The sequence below is a fragment of the Carassius auratus genome, unplaced genomic scaffold, assembly GCF_003368295.1.
Source record: "Carassius auratus strain Wakin unplaced genomic scaffold, ASM336829v1 scaf_tig00006777, whole genome shotgun sequence".
Classification (NCBI taxonomy): domain Eukaryota; kingdom Metazoa; phylum Chordata; class Actinopteri; order Cypriniformes; family Cyprinidae; genus Carassius; species Carassius auratus.
In genome coordinates, this window is record NW_020523789.1 from 239,573 (window position 1) to 254,789 (window position 15,217).

The window sequence follows — 15,217 nt, forward strand, 5'->3', positions numbered from 1 at the left end:
AAGTCAATTAATTACACTATTCCTCTATTGAGACATGCAAGGCTTCAGTATTAAAAGCATGGGAATATTTCAGCTCTTATCACTGTTAGGCAGTACTGTATTTTCTTATGTATGTATATATATATATATATATTTATTTATTTATTTAATATTTAATATACGTAAATAAAGGCGTGAAGATGCTGAGGGACTGAAAATTTGCTTACATAAACATATCAGCTCTTGATATTATCATGCCTGTTTCTGTAATTACATTGAACATGAATGAGTGAAACCAACCAATACTGCAGTACAAATGAACGTCACATAAACTATAAAGTAATACTAATGATTGTGTTATTTTCCCTCCAAAATGTTGTCACTTTCGTAGAGGATGATGTAATTTGCTTTTGTTAAGCAATATGGTTGGACAAATACGGGCTTTTATGTTATTAGTCATAGGCAGAGTTTCACTTTTATGCTTGGGGGTCACCCACTGACAGACTAGCCACGAACACTTTTTTTTTATATATATAATATTTAAAAATATTTAGAAAAAAATATATAGTAAAAATATTTAATATATTTACATAACATATATTTTTTCCGAGGGTACGCAAAGAGATTTTTTTTTTTTTTACTATTATTTTTGGGGGACCCAATGATCAATGAGAGCAGAACAAATGTGTCACACGTTTTAAACTCAACAAAATGGTAAAATACATAGGCTATATCAAGAGCATGCTCACAGATGAAAACAGAGAACAAAACAGCATTGGGTGAAGTGGATTAGAGCCATTATATTTTGTCTTGTATTTTTATAAAGGTCATTTAGAAAAATGTTTGGAGCAATTATTGTTCGCTAAATATATGTTTCTTTTCTCTTTTTTCTTTATGTTTATCTTTATGTAATGGTTTTGTTTGCATGTTCCTTTTTTTTCTAATTCTAGTTTTGGTTTTAATTCTGGTTTAATAAAAATTATTTATTTCTTTCGTTTTTGTAGCTAAATTATTGAATTAAAATGATTTAATTGATTCAGTTTGATGTTGTGCCACCCTGATACATTTGACTTGATCTTCCTCACACCTTGCTGAATTCGTTACTCGGTGCATCTTATCAAATCATTCTCAAGGCATTCTGAAGAAATGTGGTGTAAGACCTTTCCCACTGTTATTTGCCTCTTTTGTGATTATGTAGAGAGCATGACTATGCTTGCATTTGTCTTTCTGTGTGTGTGTGTGTGTGCGTGCGTGCACGTGTGTGTGTTACTGGGTTTCTGAAGATTGGCATTGTTGTTTGCATCTGTTAAACACTGATAAGAAAAAAAAGAAAGCACATTTGATGATGATTATAAATTGTATAATTTCATAATTGAGTGCTAAGCATATGTACAGTAGACACACAGGAACATTAATTGGAGCCAAAAACCAAAGGAGCAAGTTGCTGCTTTTAACACTACACACAGTTTTTTCTTTTTTTTTTTTTTTTCTTCATAAGTCACATAAGACAAAGAAAGTATGCTGTCAAGTAAGGCCTTTAACATTGTGTATAGAAGATGTTTAGCACATCTTCATGCATTTTTTCCCCACCTATCCTTATTCAGAACTGAGAGAGTGAATGCTTTCACTGTGCATGTATTTGTATTTATGAGGCTGAGAATGAATGTGTTTAGAGACACATTTCGTGTATAGTGGTTACATGTGTTCACAGTAAAGGGACACTTTCAGCATTTCTTATAAATGAGAGCTGGGAAGAGCATTTATGATGCAGAAAAATATATACCACCATCTCTCCTTCCTCTTCAAAGTGTATTTGCATGTTGTTGTATATTCATATGTTGGACAGGCTGATAAATCACAGCCTTTGATGAGAAACCTACAGTATGATGGATTTCTCCACAGCTATATAGACCAGTAATAAATTATTGAGATATACTGATTACTGATATTCATTGAATGCATTTTAGACGTTGCACTAAATAAAATGCAGATACAAATGATCATTTTGTCTGAGAGGATCAGATTTACTAATTTGTATTAATATAAAAAAAAGATTATTTACTATAATTTTTTTAATTAAATGTATTATTTATTTCTTTATAATATTGTTAATAATATAAATATGTATTATTATTAGTAGTAGTAGTATTAATTATTACATTTATTAAAGTAGATTTTCACTGTGCTTTTGTGGTAATTTGTCGACTGATTATGTTTTTTTACTTATTTATTTGCTCTGCAGCAAAGATAAAAGACTGAATCAAGGCTGAACCTACTAAACCTCTCTTATTTTCTGTGTAATTTAATGACAACTTAAAGTTCATAGAAAACAATATATGCCTCCCAAACATTTTCAGTTTCATCCTAATTAAAAATAGATTATCTCGGAGTCTGACATTTATTATAATCATCATCGCTGAATTAAACTAATGTAAAAATACACAATAGTTTATGACAGAACAGTTATTTGCTTATGAGCAAGTGTACAGGCTGGAGGCTGACTGATCAATAACAGAATCAGAGCAAGAAGCTTATCACATTTAGTGTGTGTGTGTGTGTGTGCGTTTTAACAAAACCTGACTCATAAAAAAAAAAAAAAAAAAAAAAAACTACTAATCTAAAGCACAATGATCACAACATTTGTAGCACAGCATGTGATAAATATTTCTATTTGCAACTAGGGTTTATTTATTAATGTGTATATATATATATATAAATACATTTATATGTGTTTTTCTTTTGCTTTTGTCTTTTGGTGCATCATTACATTGTGATTCTTGTTTTTTACATTTAGCTACAAAACCTACGGCCTGAATATAATATATAGCTTAAATATTGTTTAGAGGTGTCTTATTGATGGGTGTTACCCAAGAACACACATGACCGGAGATTTATGCTGAAATTAAAGAGAGGAGGTGCTCTATCAATTATAGAGGGGGTACAACCAAAAATCAAAAAGCCATATCAATTGAAAAACGTGCAGCACTCACTCTTGAAGGGATGACAACTTTAAGAGATATTTATGCTGAACATAGTTTTGATTTCCAGTGTGTGTGTGTGTGTGTGTGTGTGTGTGTGTGTGTGTGTGTTTGGACCCATATAGAGCATCTCAGACTTTGCCCGGAAAACCTCATTAAGCTTTAATTCATCTGCGTATCCTATTTCTAAAATAGAGGATTGATTTTTACTTAGTGCGGCAGACCATGAATGGTTATATTTCAATTTTTTTTTTTTTTTTTTTTTTTTTGAGTGACTGAGAGAATGACTCATTGTCTCTGTGTAAAACTTTTGCTGAGCATACAAACTGGAATCACTATATTTTGAAACATCTTTTCAAAGTCTTTGTCATTGTGTGCTGTGTCTCCTTGAGCACAGCGAGGGCCCACAGGCTTGTCTTCGACTGCTCTGGCTATGAACAGCTGTCAATCATCTGTGCTTGGACAAACAGGCAGATCTCAGAGATGGGACAGTGGGTTCAAGGTTAACTGTCCTACTGTAAGGGATCCGTTTGAAGCCAAGCTGAGAAGAATTTCCCCCATTTTACCGACATTCTGTAAATCTACCCTGGCTCCGTTCTCCTCTCATTAATTTCTTATGAGTTGAAGTTGGAATATCGTGTATGTTTGTGTGTGTGTGTGTGTGTGTGTGTGCTTGTGTGTGTGTGTGTGTGTGTCTGTGTGTGCGCATGTACATACAGTATTTGTGTGTGAAGTGTATATTAAAAATGTGCTAAACACATCATGTGAGGCCAGCTCTTTTCATATTTCAAGGTAGGCTAAATTCATAGTTCAATTGGCATAACTGCAGACAGGTTGTTTGAACAGAAAGTTTATGAAATCAGAGCTCAACAGTAAGAAAGATTCTTACAGGTCATTTGCCCCAACAGACCAGTGCTGAATTGTCATGACATCCTATTTGCTGAACATGTATTTATATATATATATATATATATATATATATATATATATATATATATATATATATATATATATATATATATATATATATATATATATGTATTTATATATATATATATATATATATATATATATATATATATATATATATATATATATATAATGTAGCGCAAACTTGCCATTTAGTTTTCTGTAATGTACTGCAGAGTGTTCTTCTGATTTAAATGTAACCATAGTACATTTATCCAAATGAGGTTCAGTCTGAACTAAGAATGGATTGTAAGTGATAGTCTTGGAATTACCAGTCAGAATGAGACAAATATTATAAACAGATTACCATATGCTATTGTTTTCCAGCAAACAGGCTATCAATTCTATAGCCAGTTTTGTGGGCAAACAATAGCATATGGTGTTCGGTTTAATTTACTTAATTTAATTTACTTGCAATGCATGTGTGTGTGCAGATGTAGATATATAGATGCCACATACAACACAGACACACAAACACACATTTGTTTTGTTTGTTTGTTTGTTTGTTAAGTGGATGGTTCACCCAAAAATAGCAGAAGTGTACACACATACCAGTTAGTGGAAGATAGAGATTATGGTTTATAACGTTTTAATTATGGATATTTTTATTTCAAAAATTCATCAATACGCATCGGGAGGCCCCCTCTTTATATTTATTATTTTTATTTTTTTTATGATGGATTGGTGCAGTTTATTCGACTTCTACTGAACTATTGAATATCACTCATTCTCTGCCATTATGAAGCTTGGAAGTGTCAGGATATTTTCAAATAACTGATTTATTTGACTGAAAGAAGAATAATAATAATAATAATAATTACACCTAGGAAGCCTTGAGGGGGGAGTAAATCAAGGGGATATTTTTCATGTTTGGGTAAACTATCCCTTTAAGGAAACATTTAGTTGCAATGCAGTAACTGTATCTGTATCAAATCCAGCTTCATTTATGGAATCACACACACACACTGAACAAAATGATAAACGCAGCACTTTTGTTTTTGCCACCATTTTTCATGAGCTGAACTTTTTCTATGTACACAAAAGGTCTATTTCTCACAAATGTTGTTCACAAATCTGTCTAAATCTGTGTTAGTGAGCACTTCTCCTTTGCCGAGATAATCCATCCACCTCACAGGTGTGGCATATCAAGATGCTGATTAGCTGATTTTTGAGTAATGCGGGGACAAAAACAAAAGTGTTGGGTTTATAATTATTTTCAGTGTATATGTATAAACTTTCATTTACTTGCAATTCTTTATTATTGTATTAACTTATTATTAGTAGTATTAATTTATATATATATATATATATATATATATATATATATATATATATATATATATATATAATGAATTAATTTAATTTTTTATGAAAAGTATATATTCTGTGATATACAAGAAACTGCTAAAAATTGCCAGTGAAAATATGGACATGGCCAGTACAAATCTGAACTACCCTGAACTAGCCCTGGTGTTAATTTTGATTATTGTCCATTTAAGCAGATAACAATCAGAAATGAACTCCATCTGCAGCAGGCATGTCCATTATCTTGGCTAAAGACATATGATATCAGACAATCAGTTAGGGGTGGTGTTTCATTGATTTTTACTCGCTCCGTCTGTTATCTAAAGTTCACTCATTTTATTTTTTTCTACTGCCACTGAGATTCTGCCTTTTCTCTTTTATTAATGGTGAACTACTCACCCCTTGTGGTACCAGCCTCCTCGACCACGGGCCTCTCTGCCTTTATCAGCGCCAAACCCAACACTTCATCCTCGGGTGAACGGCAAGCAATAACGGCAGGGGGAAATAACGGCGTAATCAAATCCTGTGCGCGGAGCGACCGGCCTCCTGTAACCCCGATGATTCCTTAATTTATTAGAACAGAGCTATAGTGAAGGCAAGCCGAGAGCTGGAGAAGCCTCAAGAGACGTGCAGGGCGTTATAGTGTTTTATTGCTTAGAGTTACCTTTGAAAAGCCCCTCATCCTTTTGCACTTAAAGTGTAAAAGGCAACTATTTCAAAGGAAAACTATTTCTTTCGGGGTTTTTTTCCTTTTTTTTTTTTCTTTTGTCTTCATGGTGCCGCTGTTGTGCTTTGGCCTGATTCAGCGGGTTTTGTACTTTGTGAATCGAAAAGTGAGATCTGTGTGCTGCATGGAATGAATAAAAAACCACAGTGAGGTTCCAAATCTGTTTACAGGTATACTTCTGTCCAGACAGGCCCACGGGTTTGCACGCTTATGGGATTACACATGTAATATATTACAGGACCCTGGGTATTGCGTTTAAGATATTGAGTTGTGCTTATGGGCAGCAGACTGCACAAAGGAACATAAAAATGGCCAATGATCTCTGCAATCACTAATGCTCTTATGTACTTTTATGTCTTCCCAGAGTCTTTTATACTTGGTGTCAATTTTAAGATGAGTGGCAGATCTTCTCAAAATCAAATAACGCTTCCTTGAATTCCTACACATATGTGCAGTGTCTCCAAATACACTGCAGCCTTCAGTGTGTTCTGCATTGCCTGCTGGTCTTTAGTTGGGTGTAGACTTTGAATACCCTGCTCCATGCATCATGTAGACCCTAGAGGGAGAGTTATTGAGTGGGTGTAATGACTAAACTCTGGATAATATCACTGCTAATTAGGTTTACTGTTAGTCTCGCGCACAGGGCACCTTATGGGGTCAGGGTCAGAGAGGTCCTGAGAGAGGGAGAATAGGGGAGAGAGACTAACAGGAGACTTGAATAATAAATTATTTAGCTGAGTCTGTGCATCTTCAGGAGCTCCTCTTGTACTGATTGCCAGTGTGCATAGCAAAACCACAACAATAAGTTTTACTTAGGCGTGAAAAGAGCCTTCATTCGTCCTTTCACATCTGGTCCAGTGTAGGTTTGTTCTCAGAGGGCATGCCCACGGGCCGCCCGCATTCGCTTCTCAGATGTTTACAGTACTGCACACAAAGCAGTTATGCATTGACATCCTGGCAAAATCTAACCCAATTGGCTGGCGTACTGGTTGACATACTTATTGGAGTTACAATTGTTGTTGGTATTTTATTTTATTTTATTTTTTTCAGCTGGAAGCAAAAGTTTATCCATTGACAGCCATTCAAAATTATCCATGTGTTTACTTATTGAGCTGTTTTGCCAGATGTGGTTTATTTATTGTTTGAACAATATTTTATAGTGATAATATTTAATTACACTTATAGTTGATAGTATATCAGATTTGTTTATTTACATACAACATTTTTAGTATGTATGTTTCAATATGTTATAGTAGATGTTTTACCAGATGGTGTTTGTTTAATTATTTATGTATTTATTTTGCAAACATTTTATAGTAAAAATATTTTCTCTGTACTATGGTTGAAGTTTTACAAGATATGTTGTATTTATTTTATTTATTGCCAGCAGTGTTAGAAATATATCTGTTTCACCAGATGTTTTATTATTATCAGGTTTGTGGCATAGTCATGTCTTTTGAAATTTTATTTGAGACTAATAAACTAGTATTCAGGCGGAATTGTAAAGCCTACCTCAGAAAACAAACCAAAATGTGTCTGTGGAATCCTGTGTAATTATTACATTTGGAGTAGTTTATGGCAACTGCTGCACCAGTATTTTACTTTTTTTTTTTTACACACTGGTTTATTGTTGTGACATCATCTATTTCTGATGAGCAAACTCCTGATTTGAATCAAAATGAACTGTTGTTTGCCACTTGACATGCCATTCAGACAGTTTCTTCCTGTCTAAGTGAGCGGTTCTTGGCCATTAAAAGCTGGATTGTGGACATTATCCCATCAGTCAAAAATCTGGATATGCAAGACTATTTCAGTTTGACCTTTATCAAGGTTAGTGGCAAATGTTTACACAAACTGTGTAAAAACCCATCCATTGAGTTGCTTATACGACCAGTTTGACTGCACACCCCATGTGAGATTTATTCCAATGACAGTAACAGGATTTTATATGACTCGCAAAGCACAGATGGTATGAAGATAGCTTTTGTTTATTGGCCATATAAAAGCAGCTACCCAAGTCTGATAATGTGGATTTAATCCAGAGTGAACGTTAGTGCGAAAACTGTTTCATATTTTTTTTGTCGGCCGAGGTGTAATATAACCTGCTCTCACACTCCCGGCATTACTAGAGAACTGCATTTTACTAAGATTGCTTCCAGTTAATTGTTTCAGAAGTTGCAGTAATATAAACAATTAAATGAGAGCATTTGAGGAGAGCACTCTCTCAGAGACTGGAGGAGAGCTTAATTACACTGACTCTTTTGATCAGATGCTCATAGAAAATATCTCTCTTGCTTTCTTTCTCTGAATTCCAGTCTTCTTACGCTCCAGTGAAAAGCTGTTTTCTGAGTGTTGGAAGCCGCTAAATCAATGTGAAATGTTAATAATCTTCATTCATTTGGCAGATATGAAATATTAATTCTCATTACAAACAAGTAGAACATGAGCTGGACAGTGAAATAAATCATTCTCTGACCTCCACTGTTATTCTAGCCTTTTCTTCCTTCTACAAACAAACAAGTGTGCAAAAGGTTCCAGACATTTGTTCTTTGTTGTTTACCTGCCCATTTTCATTCATCTGAGGGGCTTGTGTGTGTGTGTGTGTGTATGTGTGCGCGTGCGTGTGTGTTTGTTTTTTGTCTGAATTTGGGTCACTGGCATTCTCAGGCTCTCAGCCCTCCCCCTGTTTACATCACATTAGGTCACTGCATTCTTTCTTTTTCCCTCGATTGGTTTGAGTATAGCAGATATTATAGAGCTGTAACGATTCCATATGGAACAGTTCACTGTTTTACTTCATGACAGGAAAAGAGTCAATGTCAACCTGATGCTCAAGTTGACAATATCTTTGTCTGTCATATATTTTGATGAATAGACAAAACAAATGAAGTGGTGAGTCATTTGACTGTTTTTCCTAACTTTCAGCAATTCTGATAATCTTTTCAAGCACAAGTTTGTCAAGTTTGTTATCCAGATATTTGTCTTCATGATATATATGCTGAAACATACAATATTGACATACTGACAGTAGTGATTGATATTTGACTTTTTTTTATTATTATTATTGCATCAGCTGTGAAGTTTTTCTGATAAGCAATGTGTTTTGAATTTTGAAAGCAAAATGAACATTAAAGTTCTCATTCTCTGTCTTCATTATTTTACTATCTTTGTTTAACAGTTAATAGTCTTATACATTATCAGTTTACTGTTTAACATTTCAAGAAATGACAAGAAAGTTATTAATTCACTGTTAAAATATGTTTACAGAAATAAAATAAAAAAATGATTAGACTGAACTTTTAAAGTAAACGGTATACAAATGTAGTGATTTTTACAAAGCTCATCGTCCTAAAAAGCAAGGTGTGCCCTGATTGGCCAGCTATCCTGTGCATTGTGATTGGCGGAATACCTCAAGCTTGTAACAGAAATGTTACACCCCTTACCATACTGAAAGCACTGAGAAAACAAGCAAACAAACAAACAAAAAAAAAAACAAAAAAAAACATTAAAACCCATTATCAAAGAGGTAATCGTTGCATCCAGTGGGGACATAATTACGGATTATAATGACTGTATACTGTTTTACGGATTGCATTGCTTCCTGCCACGTAAACATTAAACCCTGTCTGCATTTGCGATCGGAGGAAAACAAACAACAAGCGCTACTGCTCAAAATTCACATTTGAATCATCAATGGCAAATCCTTTAAATATGAAAACCTACGTTACTTGCAGACAGTGAGTCAGAACAGCCTGCATTGTAGCCCAGAAAACAGTCCTCCATAAAATGTGCTGCACACATCTGAATATGTGGGTTGAACTGTTCTGGAACAGTATGGTAAATACAACTTAACCACTGATTTCTAGTCATGTCTTGTTTTAAAAGGCCAAACAAAGTATGTTTATTTTACAACGAAAAACACAGTGTCTTCATAAGATTGTGACAGCATGTGGCAGCAACAATAAAGTTATGCCTTCTTTCTTTGTGTGAACATTTGGGCAGTGTTATGCAAATCTTCCCACATCGTGACCTAGACGTATGGGGGAGTGTCTAAATGAGACATTTTAGGAGGGCATCTCTTTGGGTTTGAGACTTTAGTCTTTGCAACTTTAGGGATCTTGTCTATTCACAAACAGCTTGTAAAAGAATGGAAAGCTTGAAAACACAGCATATGAACCTTTAAAGAAAAAAACACATTCAGAGATAACAGCTGTTGCCAAATAATGTTTGTGTATGTTTTGAGTTACATTTAAATAGTGACTATTTTATATTTGAATTGCTGATAAAAAAAAAATAAAAATAAATAATAATAATAATAATAATGTCATTCACTAGCCACTGTGAACCATGATGATTTGTGGTTACACTACAGTCACTGTAGTAGTGTGGTTGCTAGAGAACTTTTCACTATTTGCTGGATGGTCTTGAATGGTACTTTCACTTATTTGTGTTTATAATGTTTTGGTTTCTTTATTTTTATATCTGAAATGAATTATCTCAGTTGAGGTTTTTTACTGCGTGTTGATATCTGTCTGTGCCTAGCTGACAGCTCAACTTTAAAGTTCTCAAGAGAAAGCAGCCTCTCAGCTCACCACAATAGAAATCCAAACACCCACACACCCCTTAATTGTTTACATGAGATGATATTATATCTGTACTGTAAATGCAGTGTTGCCAAATATAGTGTCAGAATCATGGCAGTGTTTTAGAGTGTACACAGCAGGTGCTTAAAAAAAAAAAAATAAACCAAACAAAACTGCTTCTTTGATCTGATCTAAGAGTGGTGTCGAGAAGACAACCTGAGGTACTGAAGTCTGATGGAGAAGAGGCAGAGATCACAACATTTTTGGCTTTTACAGACACATAAAGGAGCTCTAAGGGGGAGGGTGAACTCAGAATGAGTTTTCTGTGTGTCATTCAATTGAATAAAGAATTCCTGAATTTTAATTTGATCTTATCTATTGATCCTTTTGTTCCACAGTGGAACGACACTTTATTTCCCAGAATGCATTAACCGTGTTGGTCCTGTTAGTAAAGATACGAGGATAATATGATTGGAGGTACAGTATTAAGGAGGAGGAATACATATTTAATTACGTCTAACGGCTGTACGTAAAGAATTCCAATCATTCTCTTAAAAAAGACTTTATAAAAAGATCATAATTGACTTGTAGGTCATGTATTTGTAAATGTCTATTGCATGAGTTGAGTAGCAGATGTTTAAGGTCCTTCGGCACTAATGACTCAATTATAAGAGTGTGATGATGTTTCATAATTGACCTTTGTATAGCTTTTATAATTTTCTTTATAATGAACCTGAAAGATGCCTTTAGAGTACTTCTGTCATAGTGTCGATCTCGGTACAATTGAAATGCTTTAAGTGTGAAATTTTTAAGTGCGGAAATTTGTATCAAATTCATTTTCCTGGGACATTATGTCCTCACAAACAAATATATAAGTGGTGCGATACCCAGCTTCAGAATCTTGGGTGCACTTAAACCCATTGTCTGGTGGATCATGAACCGTGAAGCACTTCCTCCAAGGTAAAGAAACTGCATCTTCGGCAGCTTCCACAGGTATGTCATGGATGGTCAGGAATAATGCCTGTCATCTATTTCAAAAATTCCCTTTCTTTTACCATGGAAGGTTTAAGAACTGTTCATCCAAAACCTTTTTATTTTAGTCAACTTTGCACCTAAAAGTCTTTCACATTCTTGATATTCATTTCAGATTTTGTTTTTTAGATCTTAAATCCAAGACGGTAGTCTCCCAGCTCTCTGTTTCTGCAAGTGTGCGTGTGAAAAATCTTATTTTCCAGTTTCAAATTTCACTGTTTCAACTGATTCTCCTCTTTTCGCAGATACTGTAGATAAATGATGGGCAGATATTCATTACCCACTTGATCCGTTTCCATGCCTTTTGCTTTATTAACATTTTTTTTTAAATAAAACAATCTTTCTCACGCCCAGAAATAAAATGCACAGATAACTCAATTTAATTAGCACTGTCATGCTGCACCATCCGTCACAGACATCTCTTAACGGGGGTCTAATTTTAAACATTTTCACCAAAGAAACCAACGGAAGTGATGGATATGCGGGTAAAATAATTGTATGTTTCATCTCTATTACTTTTGTCCCTGTTGAAAGTGAATCATGTATTAATCTGGCAATTATGATTTCATTAAAATCTATAAATGGCCAAGCATTAACAGTAGATAAATTAGCTCATTTGTTTCGGCCCCCAGAGCTTAGGGAACATTAGGGCTCGCCCTTTCAGTTCCATAGAATGTTCATGTGAGCATATATATGCACAATCATGCATGTTATGAACCCTGAGACCCTACAAGAAAGATATAAATGCTGTTTAGTGTACAAGAAAGTAGAACTACTGAAGACTGGGAGAGGCAAAACAGCCGTTTTCTGATTTTTGTCACTTTTTTGTATTTCCTCCAGAGTCACTAATCACATTATTTCAGTCTAAAGTTATATTTATAAATAATAAGCATAATATATACATATATTAGCCACATGTTTATGTCCCCCCCACACACCTGCCCATAGATGTTATCAGTTTACTCCATCGTATTGAACCAAATCCATCTTGGCGCCACTTACTTCTCGGAATCACCAATACATCAGCAAAAAGGAGCATGCGTACACCGCAAACAGACACACAAGATATACACACAAATAGAAAACAAAGCGCACACCCTCTCTCACCCCCCACACACACCGGAGACATCCAGCTGCCACCACAGACCTCAAATCAAACCTCAGGATTAATATTTAACAATCATCTCCCTCTTCTCTGACCACTACGTACCAGAAACACACACACACTTACTTCAGCCTCAGAGATGCGTTTATATTAAGACATATGGGAAAAGAACTTATCACGATACATGAAAGATCAAAGTTCAAGAAAAAAAAAAGAAAATCTGACAAATGCTACAAATGCGACCTCAAAACTAATGTTGCTGTAACGCATAGTGTGCATGAGCATGAAAGGCTATGATGTCTATGTTTTATATAAGGTTTAATGCGTACATGCACTCATACGTGAACATAAAGAGATGATGACAGAATGTCTGTCTAATAATGTGTCAGTTTAAGAATGCAACTATCACCATGTCTCATATAATTGGCTTCTGTGTGGCATTTAAATCTGTTAGTGTGTGTTTGCGCGCACGTACGCGTGTGTGTGTGTAAATAGGCTGACAAGGCTGAGGGAGTGTGTTTCACACCTTCAGTAGCTCTGTCAGATCCATCTGCTCAAAGAACAGCTTATCATGCTCATGACATTTACCACACACACACACACACACTGATTTGTAATATTATCTTTCTTAGACCAATCCAGTCCCTAGACCATAAGCCTGTATCTTGTCTCACATCCTGTCAGCATGGGTTCCGTAGTGTCGCCTGGACATTGTCTAATTGCATCGTGTTCTGGTAATGTTATGTTTTCTTACTACGCTAAATAACAAACTACTGTAAATACCACCCAATGTTCAACTGCACAAAGCATCCGTTTCTCAAATGTCCTTTTCGTAATAAGCAAAAGCTTGTGGGTTTCACAGTCAAGTTAGTTGTTCTTGTTCAGTCATTTGTGTCTAGGTTTAAATATGTTAAATAATGTGATTTGAAAGATAATATTAATTAATAATTTCCATAATTTCATCCTGTTCCTTACATGTGTTTTTTTTTTTTTTTTTTTTTTTGAAAGTTCAGTAAAAAAAAAGTGTGGTAATTAAGTGTGAAAATAATGGAAGGAAATATCTATTTGCTAAATGAAGTCAGCTGCAAACATGATTCATATTCTTTTTTTGGCTTCTGTGCAGTATTTATACAAATTACAAATGCAATGAAAATACAGGTATCGGTTTAGGCCAAAAGTACCAAAAACGAAAGAATCGGTATCTGACTTGTTCTGGAAAAAGTGGTATCCATGTATCCCTTATGGTCTTCACAAAAATATTACGTAGCACAACTTATTTCAATGATGAGAAATGTTCATTGAGAGCTAAATCAGCATATTGGAATGATTTCTGAAGTATCGAACGATCATGTGACGCTGAAGACTGTAGTAATGCCTGCAAAAAATGCAAATGCACAGCTTGTTAACTGTGAACTGTAAAATATTTCACAATAAATGGGCTTAACCCATGTTGTGATTCAAGTGATCCTGAAAATGAAAGTTTTCCTGTGTTAAGTGAGATTGCGATTAAGTTGCATGTAATTATAACAAGATTTCCTTTGAGTAGAAGTGAGAAGAACACCAGAGATTTTTCCATTCTTCACATCTGCGAGATAACACCCTCACTTTTTCCCAAGCATGTTTTTTCATGTTCAAATCTCTCCGACGAGTTTCAATCACAACTTCTGTCATCTCATCAAGACCCCTTCAGGATCTGCAGTGGTCTGTATCTGTCTGATTTTGCCTCGGAGTTGTTACTGTGACACATAAGCGAAGATGCTTTGGTTCAAAATGAATGGCAAGTCAGGACCAGTCTGGATTCCAAAGCTGTTTTAGATCACGGGTGAAGACGAAATTAATCTAAATCTCTCCTTGTAATATATCAAGAGTTAATCAAATGCTTAAATGTCACATAAATGTTACCCATTGCTCTCTGCAGGAGTGTCAGAATGACTGATGTAAAAAGAGTTAAAAATATGTTGCTAAGATGATTTATAAAGTTGGAACACCATCTTACTGAGGTGAGTACATACATTCTAAACTACAATTATTCTGGTGATTTATGCTGAAAATTGTATTATATAGGCTTTTATTTGAAAAGGCCAACAGAGAAGTACTTCCAAACACTAACTATAGTGGTACTATAGTACGGTGAAGTTATTGGAGGATAATATCACGGTAATTTGATATATGGCATGACACTGAGTGACTGCAATATTTATATATGTGAAGTGGGACCCCAAGTTACAACAAGGAAGAATAAAAAAAAAAAAAAAAAAAAAGACATGGTTTTACCATGGTAAAGGGAATACAGTATTTTTTTATTTTTTATTTTATTTCACGGTACATTCATATATCAATGCTTCACGGAGGGTGTATCTAAAGCTTGGTTCTGAAGTGACTATCATAGTAACAATAGCCAATGCCATTCATTTTCTGGTTTTGCATGCAAAACACTAGTGGCAACGTAACAATTCAGTTCAACAATCCATGACGTCACCCATTCAAAGTAAATAAGCAGTATTAATATCGACGTCCTGTGTGAATGCACCATCAGTGC